At 39.1% G+C, this 15,916-nt stretch overlaps 1 protein-coding gene across 1 annotated transcript in view; it reads right to left on the bottom strand.

Annotated features, from left to right (window-relative positions):
* LOC150086804 (endosome/lysosome-associated apoptosis and autophagy regulator family member 2-like) overlaps nt 1-15,916 on the bottom strand; it is a 329,438-nt gene that overhangs the window by 222,648 nt on the left and 90,874 nt on the right. The gene's annotated exons all lie outside the window — the stretch shown is intronic.

Raw genomic sequence — 15,916 nt, forward strand, 5'->3', positions numbered from 1 at the left:
CTTTCCTCGAAGGGGACTCTTGCTAATTCGTACAATATCACAGCAGTTCAGACTCGTGGTCGAATCTTTATATCTCGACTGGAACTGACTACTAAACCAGACAGCATTAAGGCCATGTTTACAGAAGTACATGGGATGAATATTGATGTGAGACAGAGAAGAACCAGGTATCCAACCTACGCCTCTTTCATCCTTACCTGCCACCCAGAGAAGATGAGCTTTGTACTGGATACAAGGCTATGGCCCCCTGGAACCCTCGTCAAACCCTTCCTAGATCAGAAGCCAAGAACCGCAATAAACCACCGACAACTACATCAAACGCAATAGCAATTAAAGCTACCAAGCTACCAAGCCAACAAAACGCATGAGAAATCAGATAACTTCACTGAGAACAAACTTACCATAGGAAACAAACTGTCCACATATCATTCAATTCAACTCTCTGCAGATTATAATGATTATAATCCCCAGGGCTCCAGATCTGTGAAGAATATCCCTGTACACATCGCAATGCACAGTGGACCAGTGCGAACCTTAAAAAGAGATTTGCCACCTGTACGAACTCCAGTTACTATGGCTACCACCATTCGAATTGTCTATCAAAATGCAAGGAGTATTTGTAACAAGCTAGACACTGTCGAACAGCTTCTCCTCTCTAAAACCTTTGATATTCTCTGCATTGCAGAAATGTGGCTTGGGAATGGGCGGGACTCCCTTGCCTGTGCTCCTCAGGCTGGGTACCAGATGCTCAGTTCCTCCAGAGAAGATCGTAGAGGGGGAGTCGCAATATTCTATAATACCACTATCTTCTCATTGGCACATTCTCTGGTAACCCAATCCCTTGCATTTGAAGCTGCTATGGTATCCATCAAGCTCAATGCCAACCTGCTAGACATAGCAACAGTATACATTCCACCAGGCCCAAACAGTGACATCATTGAAGATGTGATCCACTGGCTGGTAAATGGGAAGTCTTGCCTGACCAACTTGATTGGATACTATGATGCAGTCACAAAAGAACTGGATGCAGGGAATAACTTTGATATTATATACTTGGATCTTAGAAAGGCTTTTGATACTGTTGCACATGGAAGACTGCTACACAAATTGGAGCAGTGTGACATTGGAGGCAAATTGCTGCTATGGATAAAGGGGTGGTTGAGGGGGAGAAGACAGAGAGTGGTAATCAATGGACACTGCTCATCGTGGACTGATGCTATTAGTGGAGTCCCTCAGGGCTCAGTGTTGGGTCCATTATTGTTTTCTGTATTTATAAATGATATTGATGATGGTATATCGGGATTAATGTCCAAGTTTGCAGACGATACAAAGGTTGGCAGGGTTGTCACGGACACTACTGACACTATGCTGCTGCAACAGGATCTGGAAAGGTTGAGCAGATGGGCTGAGAGGTGGCAAATGAAGTTTAACATTGACAAATGTAAAGTACTACACATGGGAAACAGCAACCCCAGAGCAACGTATCAACTCTGTGGTACAACACTGACAGTGGTAGAGAATGAAAGGGACTTGGGGGTGGTTGTGCAGGCAGATATGAAGTTCTCTGAGCAGTGCAGACGGGCTGCAAGAGTAGCTCATGGAGTATTGTCAATGATATACAGGAATTTTTCCAGCAGGGATAAGGAGGTGATTATTCCATTGTATAAGGCGATGGTCAGGCCACACCTAGAGTACTGTATACAGGTCTGGAGGCCTCATTTCAAGAAGGATGTAGAGCTGCTAGAACGAGTACAGAGAAGGGCAACAAGATTAGTGAATGGAACAAAGGGGTACTCTTACGAAGAAAGGCTTAAGTTTTGCAAATTACAGTGTCTGGAGACTAGGCACCAGCGAGGTGATCTGATAGAGGTGTATAAAGCCTTGAATGGTTTAAGCATGCTCAATGCTGATGGGATTCTTCCTCTAGCTCAGAATAATCACCTGAGAGGGCATAAATTCAAATTGAGGAAAGACAGATGTAGGATAGACGTGCGGAAATTTGCCTTTAGCCAGCGGGTTGGTTGGTGGAACAGACTTCCATCCCTTGTGGTGGAGGTTGATAGCCTAAATAAGTTTAAGGCTCAGCTGGACAGGTATTTGGAACGAATAGAGGGGTGAAGTGGAAGTGGGTTTTTTTTTTTTTTTTTTTTTTGGCTGATGCTGCATAAGCTTGCTTTCTTGCATCAAATGCCTCTACTAATGCTAATGCTAAATCACCACCGTGCCTCTACTAAGCACATTATTTGTGGAGATTTCAATCTTCCACCTACTCTCACACATCTTAGTAGGAAACTCATTAGCAGTATGGATTCATTGGGTATCGGCCTACTTAATTGCCACCCCACGAGAGGATCTAATCTCTTGGATCTGATATTCTCTTCAGCACCATGCAACCTCGAAGACAGTTCTCAAAACCTATTTCAATCCGATCACGAACCCATTGCCATACTCCTGCACTTAACCGCACCTAACTTTGATATCCAAGGCCCAAAAAAGAAAAAAGACATCACAGCACCTAAATTCATTGATCCACCACGATGTCTCGAAGCTGCATCCTCGATACCTTGGGAGGCTCTCAATAATTGTGATCTCGAGCTAGCTGTGGACCTGATGACCAGATGGATTCGAACCATTGCAAGTTATGGTGCTACAAAGACTGTCTGCATCACTCCCCGTTCAAGAGCTTGGTGGACACCAGCACTGAACAACAGCTTTCAATAAAAACAAAATCTGCATAATAGATAGAAAAAGAATCAGGTGCTATACAAGATCGTATTGCCTTCTCCAGAGCCCGGGCAGTTTTCAACCGTCAGAAAATATTTGCAATTAAAAAGCATTTAAATGCAACCCTACAAAAAGGCAAATCGTTTTATGACTCTCAGTACACAGGAATTCCTAAAACACTGGACCTTGAACTGTGTATGGACCACATTGCACGGTTCTCAAACACTGTGGCCCCGATGCACCTAGGCAACTTACCCATCAACAACGTCCCTACTGATATGCTCGCCACCGTTCGTATCACCAGGAAACAGATTATAACTGCTATAAATGGACTGCCACCCACTGCAACTGCAGGCCCCAATCTTGTGCCACAATTCATGATTAAATGTCTTAGCTCGTTTATCATCGATCATCTATTATCAATTTTTAACCGTGTCTTAATGCAGCACTACTTTCCCCGTCTCTGGAACAGATATGCTGTGAGGCCACACCCTAAATGCCAATCTGCAACCCTCATTAAACAGTTCAGGCCAATCTCTCATTCTTCCGGCCTCTTGAAGCTCATGGAGAAGACATTCCTTTCCACCATCACCAATCAAATCATGCCTCACAAATCCCCACAGATTCACTATGCCATTTCAGGAAGGTCCACAGTCACCAATTTAACATCCATAACCAACACCATTCTCAGTGCACTAGAAGCTAAAGCAGAGCTTTCTGTCACCTACATCGACCTGGAAGCTGCCTTCGACTCCATCAGTATCCCCTCACTTGTTCACCTCCTAGAAAACTACTTCTACATGAAAGGTGAGGGATATATGTTGTGGTTTATCACAGACCTGCTCTCTGACAGAACTATTCTTCTTAAAGCGGATCAACACACAATCTGGAGAAAGATCACTGCAGGAGTTCCCCAAGGCAGAGTCCTCTCCGGAGCATTATTCACTGCAGCTATTATTCCATTTGTGCAACAGAGAGAAGACATACTCTGCTATGCTGATGTTATTAAGATATATACTCAGATTAACCCCGGCAAACATCTCTCAAACATCAATAAAAAGATCTGTGAAAAGTTACACGACTTAGGATCCTATCTCCATCAATTTGGCCTCCTCACTAACCCTGCCAAATCAGCCCAAAATGTCTTTTCTCTGAAGCGCCAACCCACTGAAATCCAAGCTTCTCTAGACGGCATTCCCTTCCCAGTGGTCAAGGTGCATACAGACTTGGGAGTCATCTTCGACTATAAACTGAGCTTCAACCCCCACATTGACAAGCTCATAGTAAAAATCTGTAAAATGCGCTGAACCACAAAACAACAACTACTCCACGTTAGGGATCTGGATGTGACTCGTTGGTACATATACACCTCAGTATACTCCGTCGTATTGTATGCTTCGGACATTTGGGGGTCCGCAGCCCCTACCAATATCAAGCACATGTACTCCGCCGAATACTGGCTCCTTCGTTGGATCATGCAAAAACATCGTCGCCCACCCCAGCAAAGGACAAGTGCGATGGCGATGTCACTTCATTTCGCCCAACTTCCAGATCTTGTATTTGAAAAACGCCTTGTTCTCACTGTCAAGATGACAACCGGAATGGTCTCGGAGCCAAGCATCTGGGAACTGTGTGGCTGGAGGATCCCTCTACCCGGACTGAGGTCAGCTCCCATGCTCTCAGCTCACTATAACAGACTAGCGCTCAGTGACCGCTTTCTCCCCAGTGAGATACTCCCCACAACCCTTTCAACTGACGGCGACCTCTGTAGGTTTGTGAAGGATCAGAGGTACTGAAAACAGAACCTTGGCCAGGAAAAGTGCACATTGATAAGGGCAACATAATAATGCCCGATATATTATAAATAATTAACAAAGCACGATGTCTTTATGAATGTGTTGTAAATAAAGTCAAGCATATCTTCATATATAAATATTAATATAACATAATATAAATATGAATATCTTTATTATTTCATTGTAAATATTGTCAAAAGCATATGTCCTGTAAATAATCTGACACTGATTCTATTTTATTGTTGGCTCTGGGGAATGAGCCCAAACTTCGATGTGGGCCCCATCTCCCCAAGGCTATTGTCCACCAGCCAATGTAAAACCCCTGACATTGCTGCTGTGAAGGGTCTATTGTATATACCATGTTTGTATACAATAAAGATTATATATATATATATATATATATATATATATATAGTGATTCTTCATGCATTAAGAATATGCAGATAAAGGAACCACTAGGTAGCAGTGATCACAGTGTGCTGAAGTGGGATTTACTCAAAGAGGTAACTACCATTAGGGGTAAAAAGAAGAGTTTTTGCTTTTGTAAAGGTGACTACGGTGGTCTGAGACAGAATTTAAATTCTATATGATCGGACCAAGCGATTAAGTTACTAACAGCAAATTCAAAATGGGAAGCATTCAAAGAATTTATCTTGAAAGCTACTAAGCTTTGGATACCAACTAAGAAATACTGTTCAACGTTTAGGTCTAAATGGATGTCAGATGAACTAATGAGACATATGGCAGAGAAGAAAAATGCATGGGATACATATAACATAATAGGTGACATGGAAGCCTATGATAGATATAAGCTAGTCTGTAACCAAGTCACAAAGGAGATTAGGCAGGCAAAGGCAGATTATGAAAAATCCTTGGCAAAGGATGCAAAGAAAAACCACAAAGAGTTCTTTACCTATGTAAATTCTAGAAGGAAAGGGATGAATCAGATTGGTCCACTGGGTATTGATGGTTGAACTGTTGATGATCCTGCTCAGGTGGCTAACAAACTAAAGGAGTATTTTGCATCTACATTCACCCATGAGGAGTTATTCAGGGTGGGGAATGCCAGAGGTGAGTTAATCTCTGGCAGTGAACTAGTTGAGTGTAGATGATTTTGTAATAACTGAGAGAAAAGTGGAGGAGAAATTGTTGAAGATAAACATAAAAAACGCACCCGGGGTGGATGGGATCTATCCAGTTATATTAAAGGAGGCAGCAAGGGAAGTAAGCAAATCCTTAGCCATAATTATAAGAGCTTCTTTGGACTCAGGAGAGGTACCCATGGACTGGAGATGTGCAAATGTGACCCCAATTCACAAAGGAGGATCAAAGGGCAACACAAGTAATTACAGACCTGTTAGTTTAACTTCTGTTCCAGGAAAATTAATGGAGGCACTAGTTAAAGAAGCACTGCAGGATCATCTAGACAAGACTTCAGTTACAAATCAGATACAGCATGGTTTTGTTAAGGGAAAGTCTTGCTTGACCAATTTGATTGGATACTATGATGTGATCACAAAGAAACTGGATGCAGGGAATACCTTTGATATCATATATTTTGATCTTAGAAAGGCCTTTGATACTGTTGCACATGGAAGACTGCTGCACAAATTGGAGCACTGTGGCATTGGAGGCAAATTGCAACCATGGATAAAGGGATGGTTGATGGGGAGAAGACACACAGTGGTAATCAATATACACTGCTCTTCGTGGACTAATGTTATTAGTGGAATCCCTCAGGGTTCAGTGTTGGGTCCATTGCTGTTTTCTGTATTTATAAATGATATTGATGATGGTATATCAAGCTTAATGCCCAAGTTTGCAGATGATACGAAGGTTGGCAGGGTTGTTAAGGACACTAATGACAGTACACTACTGCAACAGGATCTAGAAAAGTTCCTGTAATCCCAGAGCAACGTATCAACTCTGTGGTACTACACTGACAGTGGTAGAGAATGAAAAGGACCTGGGGGTTATTGTGCAGGCAGATATGAAGTTTTCTGAGCAGTGCAGAGGGTTTGCAAGAGTAGCTCATTGTGTCTTGTCAATAATATACAGGAATTTTTCTAGCAGGGATAAGCAGGTGATTATCCCGTTGTATAAATTAATGGTCAGGCCACACCTTGAATACTGTATACAGGTCTGGAGGCCTCATTTTAAGAAGGATGTAGAGTTGTTGGAACGAGTACAGAGAAGGCCGACAAGATTAGTGAATGGAACAAATGGTTGCTCTTATGAAGGCTTAAATTTTGCAAATTACACTGTCTGGAGACTAGGCACCTGCGAATTGATCTGACTGAGGTGTATAAAGCCTTGAATGGTTTGAGCATGCTCAGTGCTGATGGGATTCTTCCTCTTGCTCAGAATAATCGCCTGAGAGGGCATAAATTCAAATTGAGGAAAGACAGATTGTTCTGTCTTTCCTCAATTTGAACAGAACAGTCTGTTCCACCAACCAACTACCAGGGGGTAGTTGGTTGGTTGAACAGACTTCCGTCCTTTGTTGTGGAAGTTGATAGCCTAAATAATTTTAAGGCTGAGCTGGACAGGTATTTGGAATGAATGTAGGGGTGAAATGGGAGCAGAGCAGTGTTTTTTTTTTTTTTTTTTTGGCTGATGCTACATAAGCTTGCTTTCTTGCTTCATATGCCTCTACTAATGCTAATGATCCAATAAATCTACAAAAGCCTTGCTAGTGTGTGAGTGACCAACCACAAATTCCAGTCCATCTCTGGGAAATTAAAATCGCCCATTATAAAACACTCTGATTTACTGGCCCAATCTATTCTCTGCACAATTGCTCATTATACTCATCAGATTCATTAGACCTATAACACACATCTACTCTCATTTTTCCTTTCCCAGTGCTTATGTCACACCAAACAGACTCAACATTGCATTGATACAAACATCAATTGGATGCAATTTCTTAGATTTCATGTGTTTCTTAACTAACAGCATAACTCCTCCTCCCTTCCTGTCCTGTCTATCCTTCCTGTACACATTGGACTCTCCAAATTCCAATTATGCACTGCTTATGTCTGTGTGACACCATGTCTCTGATATCCCAACAATATCTACCTTTGATGCCTTGACTAGCACTTCAAGCTCATCAAATTTATTAACTATACTCCTAGCATTGGTGTACATGCAAGTATAGATGCACCTGTTTCTACTCTTAGTTACCCTAACACAGCCCATGTATTTATACTTGTTCCACTATGACTCCCAGCAGTCCTGGAAATCCCCATTGCCTTGCTTTCCAGGCTGCTGCTCAATTGCATTTCAACAGAAGCAGTGCAAGAATCACTTTCACCTCTGCCTGCGGCTACTGTTAATCTATTATTCTGTGTATCCCCTCTAGCTAGCAGTTTTCTGACCCACCTAACTCTGCCTCAATATATCAAAAATACAGGGGATTTCTGATTTTCCAATGGGAGAGATTGAGTGTAGAAAACCTTGATAGCTGGATAAACAAAGTTTTAAAATATGACAACAGTGCTGAAGGGGTTGCTGCTGAGAGAAACCTCACAACCTTTTAAAGCTTAAGAAGGAACTATGGTTGCTTCTTAAAGTTCAGAAGCAACCATAGTTACTTCTAACATTAATAATCACCAGAAATACTCTCAGAAACCATAATATAAATTTAAGATTAAATAATGACATCAAGGGTGCTGTTATAAATGTCAAAAAAAACTATATTCCCCTTCACTAATGAAAGAAAGAGAGCCTCAGCTTCAACTGTCATCATTAATAGATACTCTTAGATCTTCCCACAACTAACTCAGTTTCCTCTCTCCCCATTTAAATCATGTACAGAGCTATAGTGTTTGCATGGTAATGCAACCATATGACCATACAGAACCTATAGTCATAAGGTTTGCATTATTACCACAGTTTCTATCTAGTTAAAGTCTATACCAGTGGTTTTCAACCATTTTTGATAATGGAACCCTTAAGTAATTTATTTTATTTTTTGGCACCCCTACTCAATTTTTTGCCTCCCCAGGTGCCTTTCTTATGAATATAGAAAAAGGAAAATAAAAGTTATTGCATGTCAAATGCTACAAAACGAGCAGTGCAGCAGTAAAGTAAGCAAAAGGATATAAATAATGTGTGGTTTGTAAAATAAATAAAGTCTCTGGGAAAATGGAAATGAAAAGTACACACGGTGCCTGAACTAAGAGAAGTTTAAGGGATAGTGGAAGTGAAGTAGTGGTTAAACAGGTGAAAGAATTTGAAAAACTTAGTACAAAAATGAACTGGGACTGAGGAAGCAAACAAAAAAATAAGTAATTAACACTTATTTACACATCAACCATCGGAAGAAGACGCGTTACTTGTTTGTCTCCTGCTAATGAAGTCAATGCAGACTTGCATTTAAAAATTCAAATTTTTAAATGAGCCAGATGAAAATGTTACCGCGAAGGAGATAACGGTAAAAGAACTAGATGAAATCTTTTGTATCGCAAAGAACCTCAAACAAAAGGTTTGAGGTTCTCTGCGATATTTATTTTGCCAGGGCCCAGAGAAGATTGTTGTCAGCTATCAGAAATGATTGATGAAAAGAGAAAGTTTGTTGTTTGTTTGTTATTTGGTTTTTAGGAGCATTAGCAACTAAGGCCATATTGCTCCGGGAATATGCGGTGGTCATTCCCTGACCTTTCTGCATCCTTCGTATTTGGTGGTGACGGGATCGAACCCCGGTCTAATCAAGAAGCGTGTGTTACGCACTGCTGCTCCTTCCCACCTGGCTACGGAGGCACCAAAAGAGAAAGTCAACACTGTTCAAATATTTCCACAACAGTCATTTCTTCATTGTGTATTTTATGTCTGAGGTTCCCAAACTTTCTCGGTTCACAGCACCCTTAGTGTCTCAGTAATTTTTTTGCGGTACACCCAGACCAAAGGAAATATCTAACAGTTCTATTTAGTAGTTAGGTCCAAACAACCTAATAAGAAATATTGAAACTGTGAACTAGTTCAAGCTAGTAGTTTGCATGGTGTCCGGCAGATGTTGAGTATCGCTGTGTTTCCCTCAAAAATTTAAAATATTCCACGGTGCACAGTTTCCGCTGTTTTATGCAATAAACATTTAATTCCATAATTATTTTTGTTATCTTTTATATTCTATACAGTTAAAAAGTTATTTAAAAGGTATTTTTAAAATTCTTTAAGGACATTCCAGAAGGTCAAGGACCAATTATAATTTTTCCTATTGATTATTATATTCGATTAACGCGTTTCTGTTTTGCGCGATGAGCTCGCGGGATGAATTAATCACATTAATCGAGGCCAGCCTGTATGTATGTATGTATGTATGTATGTATATATAAAATATTTTTAAAATATGTAATATGTTATACACTGGTGTGCAAAACTTAAGAACCAACATTATTTCTAAAGGTTACAACCACAAAATCTTTACTTATGGTACTCCTTACTGATGAGAATAGATTCAGTCTCAGCAGCGATTCTGGACATCAGCTAATCTGGCGAGAGATTGGCACATGGTATCACCCTACAAACATCACTGAAACAGATCGATATGGCAGTCGACATGTTCTTGTCTGGGGAGGCATTATCTTGGATGGACGTACACAACTCCAGATACTAGAAGGTGATACTGTAACCAGTGCACGCTACTGTACTGAGGTAATCCTTCCCCACGTGCCTCTGTTCTGAGGTACCATCTGTCCCCGAGTTCGTGTTTATGGATGATAATGCCACACTCCATTGCACTGCAGCTCCGATATGCTTTTGGAAAGTGAGGATATCGCTTATATGGATTGGCCTGCCCATTTCCACCAATCTAAATCCCATAAAACACATATGGGATGCTCTGGGGAAACACCTAGTAGCACATCCACACCCACCAGAAAATGTTCACCAGCTGAAGATGGCACTGACAGAGGAATGGATGATGTTATCACAAGAACTTATCAACAATATTGTTCAAAGTATGGACAGGCAGTGCAAAGCCTGCATTGACATTAGGGGTGGCCATATCTCCTACTCAGGACCACCTCTTCCCTTTGTTTCATCTTTGGCAGTGATGCATCTGTATTATGGCAGCCAGTGCTATGTTGCCATTTTGAATAAAGTCTCTCTGTACCGTTTTCTTTCCGTTGTTGTATTGGTGTCATTTCCTTCATCATTTCTGTACCTCACGAGGTTCCTTTGGTATGCTTTTCCTATATCCAGGCCACTCCTATGAGAAGCTACAGGTGAAAACCTGACTGGTCCTTAAGTTTTGCACACCAGTATATGATAGTTGTTATAATAATATAATTATAAACAAAATTACAATTCATAATACAAATTATATATACTTATATAATAGTTTTATTCTTTATATGGAGGTACTAAATAAACATCAATTACAGATCACCACAAAATTAAAAAGATACCATACAATGGAAGGTATTTAAACACTTGGTTTATGTAACTTTTCAATGCGATATTTGGGCCTGGTGTGATTCGCAGATCTTTTTGATATTAGGTGGAATATTGGGCAGACATACTCTAATTTCTTCCTCAATCATTTGTAGTCTTTCCCTCTTGTTAGTTTTTATAGTGGTAAGCACAGAAAATCCTAACTCACATAGGTAAGATGTAGAAAATTGGAACAGAATTACCACGGCTTTTTTTGCAATACGAGGATATTCATTCTTCATCTCTATGCAGAATTCATCAACAGATATTTCTTTATGCTTTTATTTCAAACCATCATTACGTATTTCAAGTAACCCCTCCTGATCTATGAATTTGAGCTTAGAATGGCCTGAAACTGATGCAACAAATGGGTTTCTCAAGTAGTCGTGGTCTTCAGTACGTAAATTTGGAAAACAGTACTGAATGTTTTTTTTCCAGTGCTACAGATGCTCAGAAATCAATGGTATTATATCCTTATTCTTAGTTGTAACAACATGTGGAAACATATCCACATTGCTACCCTTTGCCATAGTGACCCACAAGCTTAACTTATCTGTCAGAGCTTTGATTCTGTCAGTCGAAGATAAGATATGTTCAACTTTGCCTTGCATACTGGAATTAACCTTGTTTAAAGTTTCAAAAATATCAACTAAATACAATAATTTGGCTTACCATTTATCATATGCAAGTAACATACAAAATTCTTCTTGCTTTTCAATGGCAAAGAAAGAATGAATTTGAACAGAATTACCACAGAATTACCACATAAATTGGAACAGAATTACCACAGAAATTTTTTTTTCAATACAGGAATATTCATTCTTCATTTCTATCCAGAATTAATCGATAGATACTTCTTTCTGCTTTTATTTCAAACCAGAAAGCCATCTTGCTTCCATATGAAGGAGAAGATTAACATGTTCATGTTTTGCCTCAACTTCTTCACAAAGCTTGGCAAAAAGATGTAATTTAAGAGGCCTACTTTTTATACAGTTAACCATTTTCACAACTGTGTCTAGCACATTTTTGCAGATCACTGCTGAGTGTTTTCCCAACTTCACAATGAAGAAAGAAATGTGTTGTAGTAGTAGTAGTGGCATGTGATGCAAGAAAGCAAGTGTATGAGCTTATGCAGCATCAGCCAAAAAAAAAAAAAAAAAAATCACACCATTCCCTCCAAATGCCTGTCCAGTTCCTCCTTAAATTTATTTAACCTAAAGTTAACAGTGTTGTGTGACATCACTGTTAACTTTCTTCACTAAAGATACAAATCCTTTCACTGAGCCTACCATTGATAGGGCACCATCTGTACAAATTCCCACACAAGATTTCCAGCATAAACCATGAGTTTCCAAATAGGTACTTAATGCATTGAAAATATCTTGGTCTGTCATTGTTTCTTCAAGTTCTTTACAGCAAAAAAACTGATATACAGGTAACCCTCATATAAAACGCTTATTAGGTTCCTGTAAAATGTCATGTTGTGCGAAACCGTGTTATACGGGACTAAGAAAAAGTACGAAAATTGGGGGGTTACATTCCAAAAACTAACAAAAATACACCATTTCATTAACAAAACTAACAAAAATACACCATTCTAGATTTCATGTATCTTCTGCTCTCCTTAAAAAAAATCAGTAATCTGGGTTTGTTTGCTTTTGCTTTGTGAATTTCATTGTATGGAACTAAGCATGTTTTAAGCTCCCTTTTGAACTTTTGACTCCTTTCATTCAAGGATCTGCATTCAAAAAATAAGATTCTAATTGCTCGGCTAACTTTATGCCTTCCCCTATGCTTTTTAGTGTAAAATTTGGAAGTTTAGAATTTTCAACTGCGATATCATCATCTGAATTGATTTGATTTTACCCCTGATGTCATTTGCACAAAATCCACTACACCAGCTTCTTTTCTATCAGTAATTCTTGAAAGTCTTCAGTAATCATATCTTTTTTTATTTTTTTAGGAGCATCGGCAACTAAGGCCATGTTACTCTGTGTATACTGTCTATAAATTGCGCGTGTCCAAAGGTCGATTTTCTGTTTTGCTGGACAAAAAACCCAAGTTTCCGGGAGAAAAAACCAAGCCATGGGAGAAAAAAACCCTCACCAAACTAACTCAGTCATGTTGTGAAAAAGACCCGTAAAAATTCCTCCCTTCATCAACGGGATTCAAACTCAGGTCTTTTCCAGCCAGTTTGGGAGAGGAGGGCAATTCTACCAACTGTGCTACTCACGAGGGCTTCAGTAGTCATATCATCAAAACCTTCCCCTCGTACCAACATAGCAAGTTCTACTATCACACCGATTCCATTTTCTGCCGGTTCGACCATATTTCCTGAACGCATTTAACATTGACGTTTTACTTCTTTCAGCGATAAAGCTATAATTATGATCCAGTCCACAATTGAGAAATGTTTCCATGCCTCCATTACTTCAATAGATTTGGAATCAATTTTTTCCAAAATTCATTGTAACTCATTCCATCAGAAAATCATTACAATTTTCTAACAGAATGAGTTTTAAAGGTGGATATAGAGGTTGTATTAACCCAGTACAACTGTGGCGGTAGGAACATCACTTAAACATTTGGATGACTTAAATCTTTTGGATGGCCTGGTGTGCTATCCAATAGTAATAAAACTTTGAAATCTATATTTTTCCATAAGTTCAATAGCACAGAGCGTAACATGGGAAATTCCCAACAAAATAACATACAGGGATTTCTCAATAATTTTTTTTTTGACTAGCGAGTCAACAGTGGGGATTCAAAAAGAGTGGAAACGTTGAAAAATTACATCCAACATAATGGCAGGGTTTTCCCCGCACAAACGCTCAAAAAAGTACCGTTATATGAGGTTTACCGAAATTCTCTAACCATGTTATATAAGTACTGTGTTGTTCAAGGATTGCCGCAATTTATTAATCTTGCGAAACTGTATTGTAGAAGTAGTGTGTTATATGGGGGGGGGGGTTCCTGTACTATTTTATCATTATTGACAAAGTAAATAAATGCGAGTATTGAGCCTTTCCTCCAACATCAGTTGATTCATCTACTTGGAATGCAAAAATTTCACTTTTCTTCACAGACACACACTTTATTCTATGTCTGTCGACATATCACTAATCCATCTGCTAATGGTAATAGCAGAAAGAGGAATTTTTTTAGCTTCATTTTCTGCTTTGCTTACAAAAAGTATCCTTACTGTAGCATTGCAAGCAGAGAGAATAAGTGTCTCTGCTTCTGTGTGAGGCTTCATATTTTTAGCAATTAACTGAGCTACTAAGTAGCTGGCCTCTTGAGCTTTATTAGAAATTTTGGCAATTTTTTAAAACTCAGACTGTTTTCTTTGGTTATTTAAGTCTTCAAAGTACATTCTAGGCTTGTTGGCCAGATGACTATGTTTTACAGTTAAAAGTCTCTTTAATTTAATAGGTATTGCTTCTTTGGACAATATGTCACAACAAATAACACATTTTGGGTAGGACTATCTTTATCCGCACACGTAGTGAATCCATGTTCCAAATAACTGTCCAAATACTAACGATCTTTCTTCCTTCACAGCAGACTTGCTCGAAGATGGAACAGTTATAATTATTCCTTCTTTACTCGAACCTCCACCTTAGTATTCTTTTTCTGCTTTACCATAATCATCTTGATGTTTGTCTTCTTTTTCACCTTCACGGCAATCATCTTCATGTCTTCTTTTCTTCATAACAAACTTGCCATCTTACTATCAAGGGTATTTCACTAACTGATATTTGTGTTGGCGACGGGTCACTACATTATTAGCATTAGCATTAGTAGAGGCATTTGATGCAAGAAAGCAAGCTTATGCAGCATCAGCCAAAAAAAAAAAAAAAAAAAAAACCCACTTCCACTTCACCCCTCTGTTTGTTCAAAATACCTGTCCAGCTGAGCCTTAAACTTATTTAGGCTATCAACTTCCACGACAAGGGATGGAAGTCTGTTCCACTAACCAACCACCCGCTGGCTAAAGGCAAATTTCCGCACGTCTATCCTACATCTGTCTTTCCTCAATTTGAATTTATGCCCTCTCAGGTGATTTTTCTCAGCTAGAGGAAGAATCCCATCAGCATTGAGCATGCTTAAACCATTCAAGGCTTTATACACCTCTATCAGATCACCTCGCTGGTGCCTAGTCTCCAGACACTGTAATTTGCAAAACTTAAGCCTTTCTTCGTAAGAGCACCCCTTTGTTCCATTCACTAATCTTGTTGCCCTTCTCTGTACTCGTTCCAGCAGCTCTACATCCTTCTTGAAATGAGGCCTCCAGACCTGTATACAGTACTCTAGGTGTGGCCTGACCATTGCCTTATACAATGGAATAATCACCTCCTTATTATGTAGGTAAACATATCAGCCGATTATTCAATAATCTCTTTAGTCATATTATTGTAATGAAAATTAATACCAGTTTTTCTAAGATTAATTTTTCTTCTTTAACCTTTTTCACTGCACTACTTCTGCCATGTGCTTACCCTACCACTCTAAATTAACTTCTGCATATGATGCAGGGCTATGTTTTGTTGCTGTAAAGCAAATATAACTATTTTTATTTTCAGAAAAATATGATATATCCAAATAAAGATTTCTTCTAAGTAGTCAAATATATCTTCAATATATGTAAGCAATTTATAGTCGAGCCTAATTCAATACATAGGTCCTAGGGCACATGTTTGTATCATGTGGAGTCCCACTCTACAAGGGAGCACAAAAGGTTAACTGTAACAGAGTATTGTATGTAATGAAACTGTTATCTTTTATAATGCGAAGTTTTTTGTATTTTTTTTATTTTGGAATTGTAATTAGAATGATCAGTTGACATATGTGAATACTGTCATTGTGGTTTATGGAACACAATAATAAGGATGTATCTTTTTATAATGAAAAAATATATAAATTAAAAAAAAAAATAACTTTAAATAACTTAAACCCAAATT

This window comes from Mastigoproctus giganteus, chromosome 4 (genome assembly GCF_048544385.1).
Source record: "Mastigoproctus giganteus isolate SK-2022 chromosome 4, ASM4854438v1, whole genome shotgun sequence".
Classification (NCBI taxonomy): domain Eukaryota; kingdom Metazoa; phylum Arthropoda; class Arachnida; order Uropygi; family Thelyphonidae; genus Mastigoproctus; species Mastigoproctus giganteus.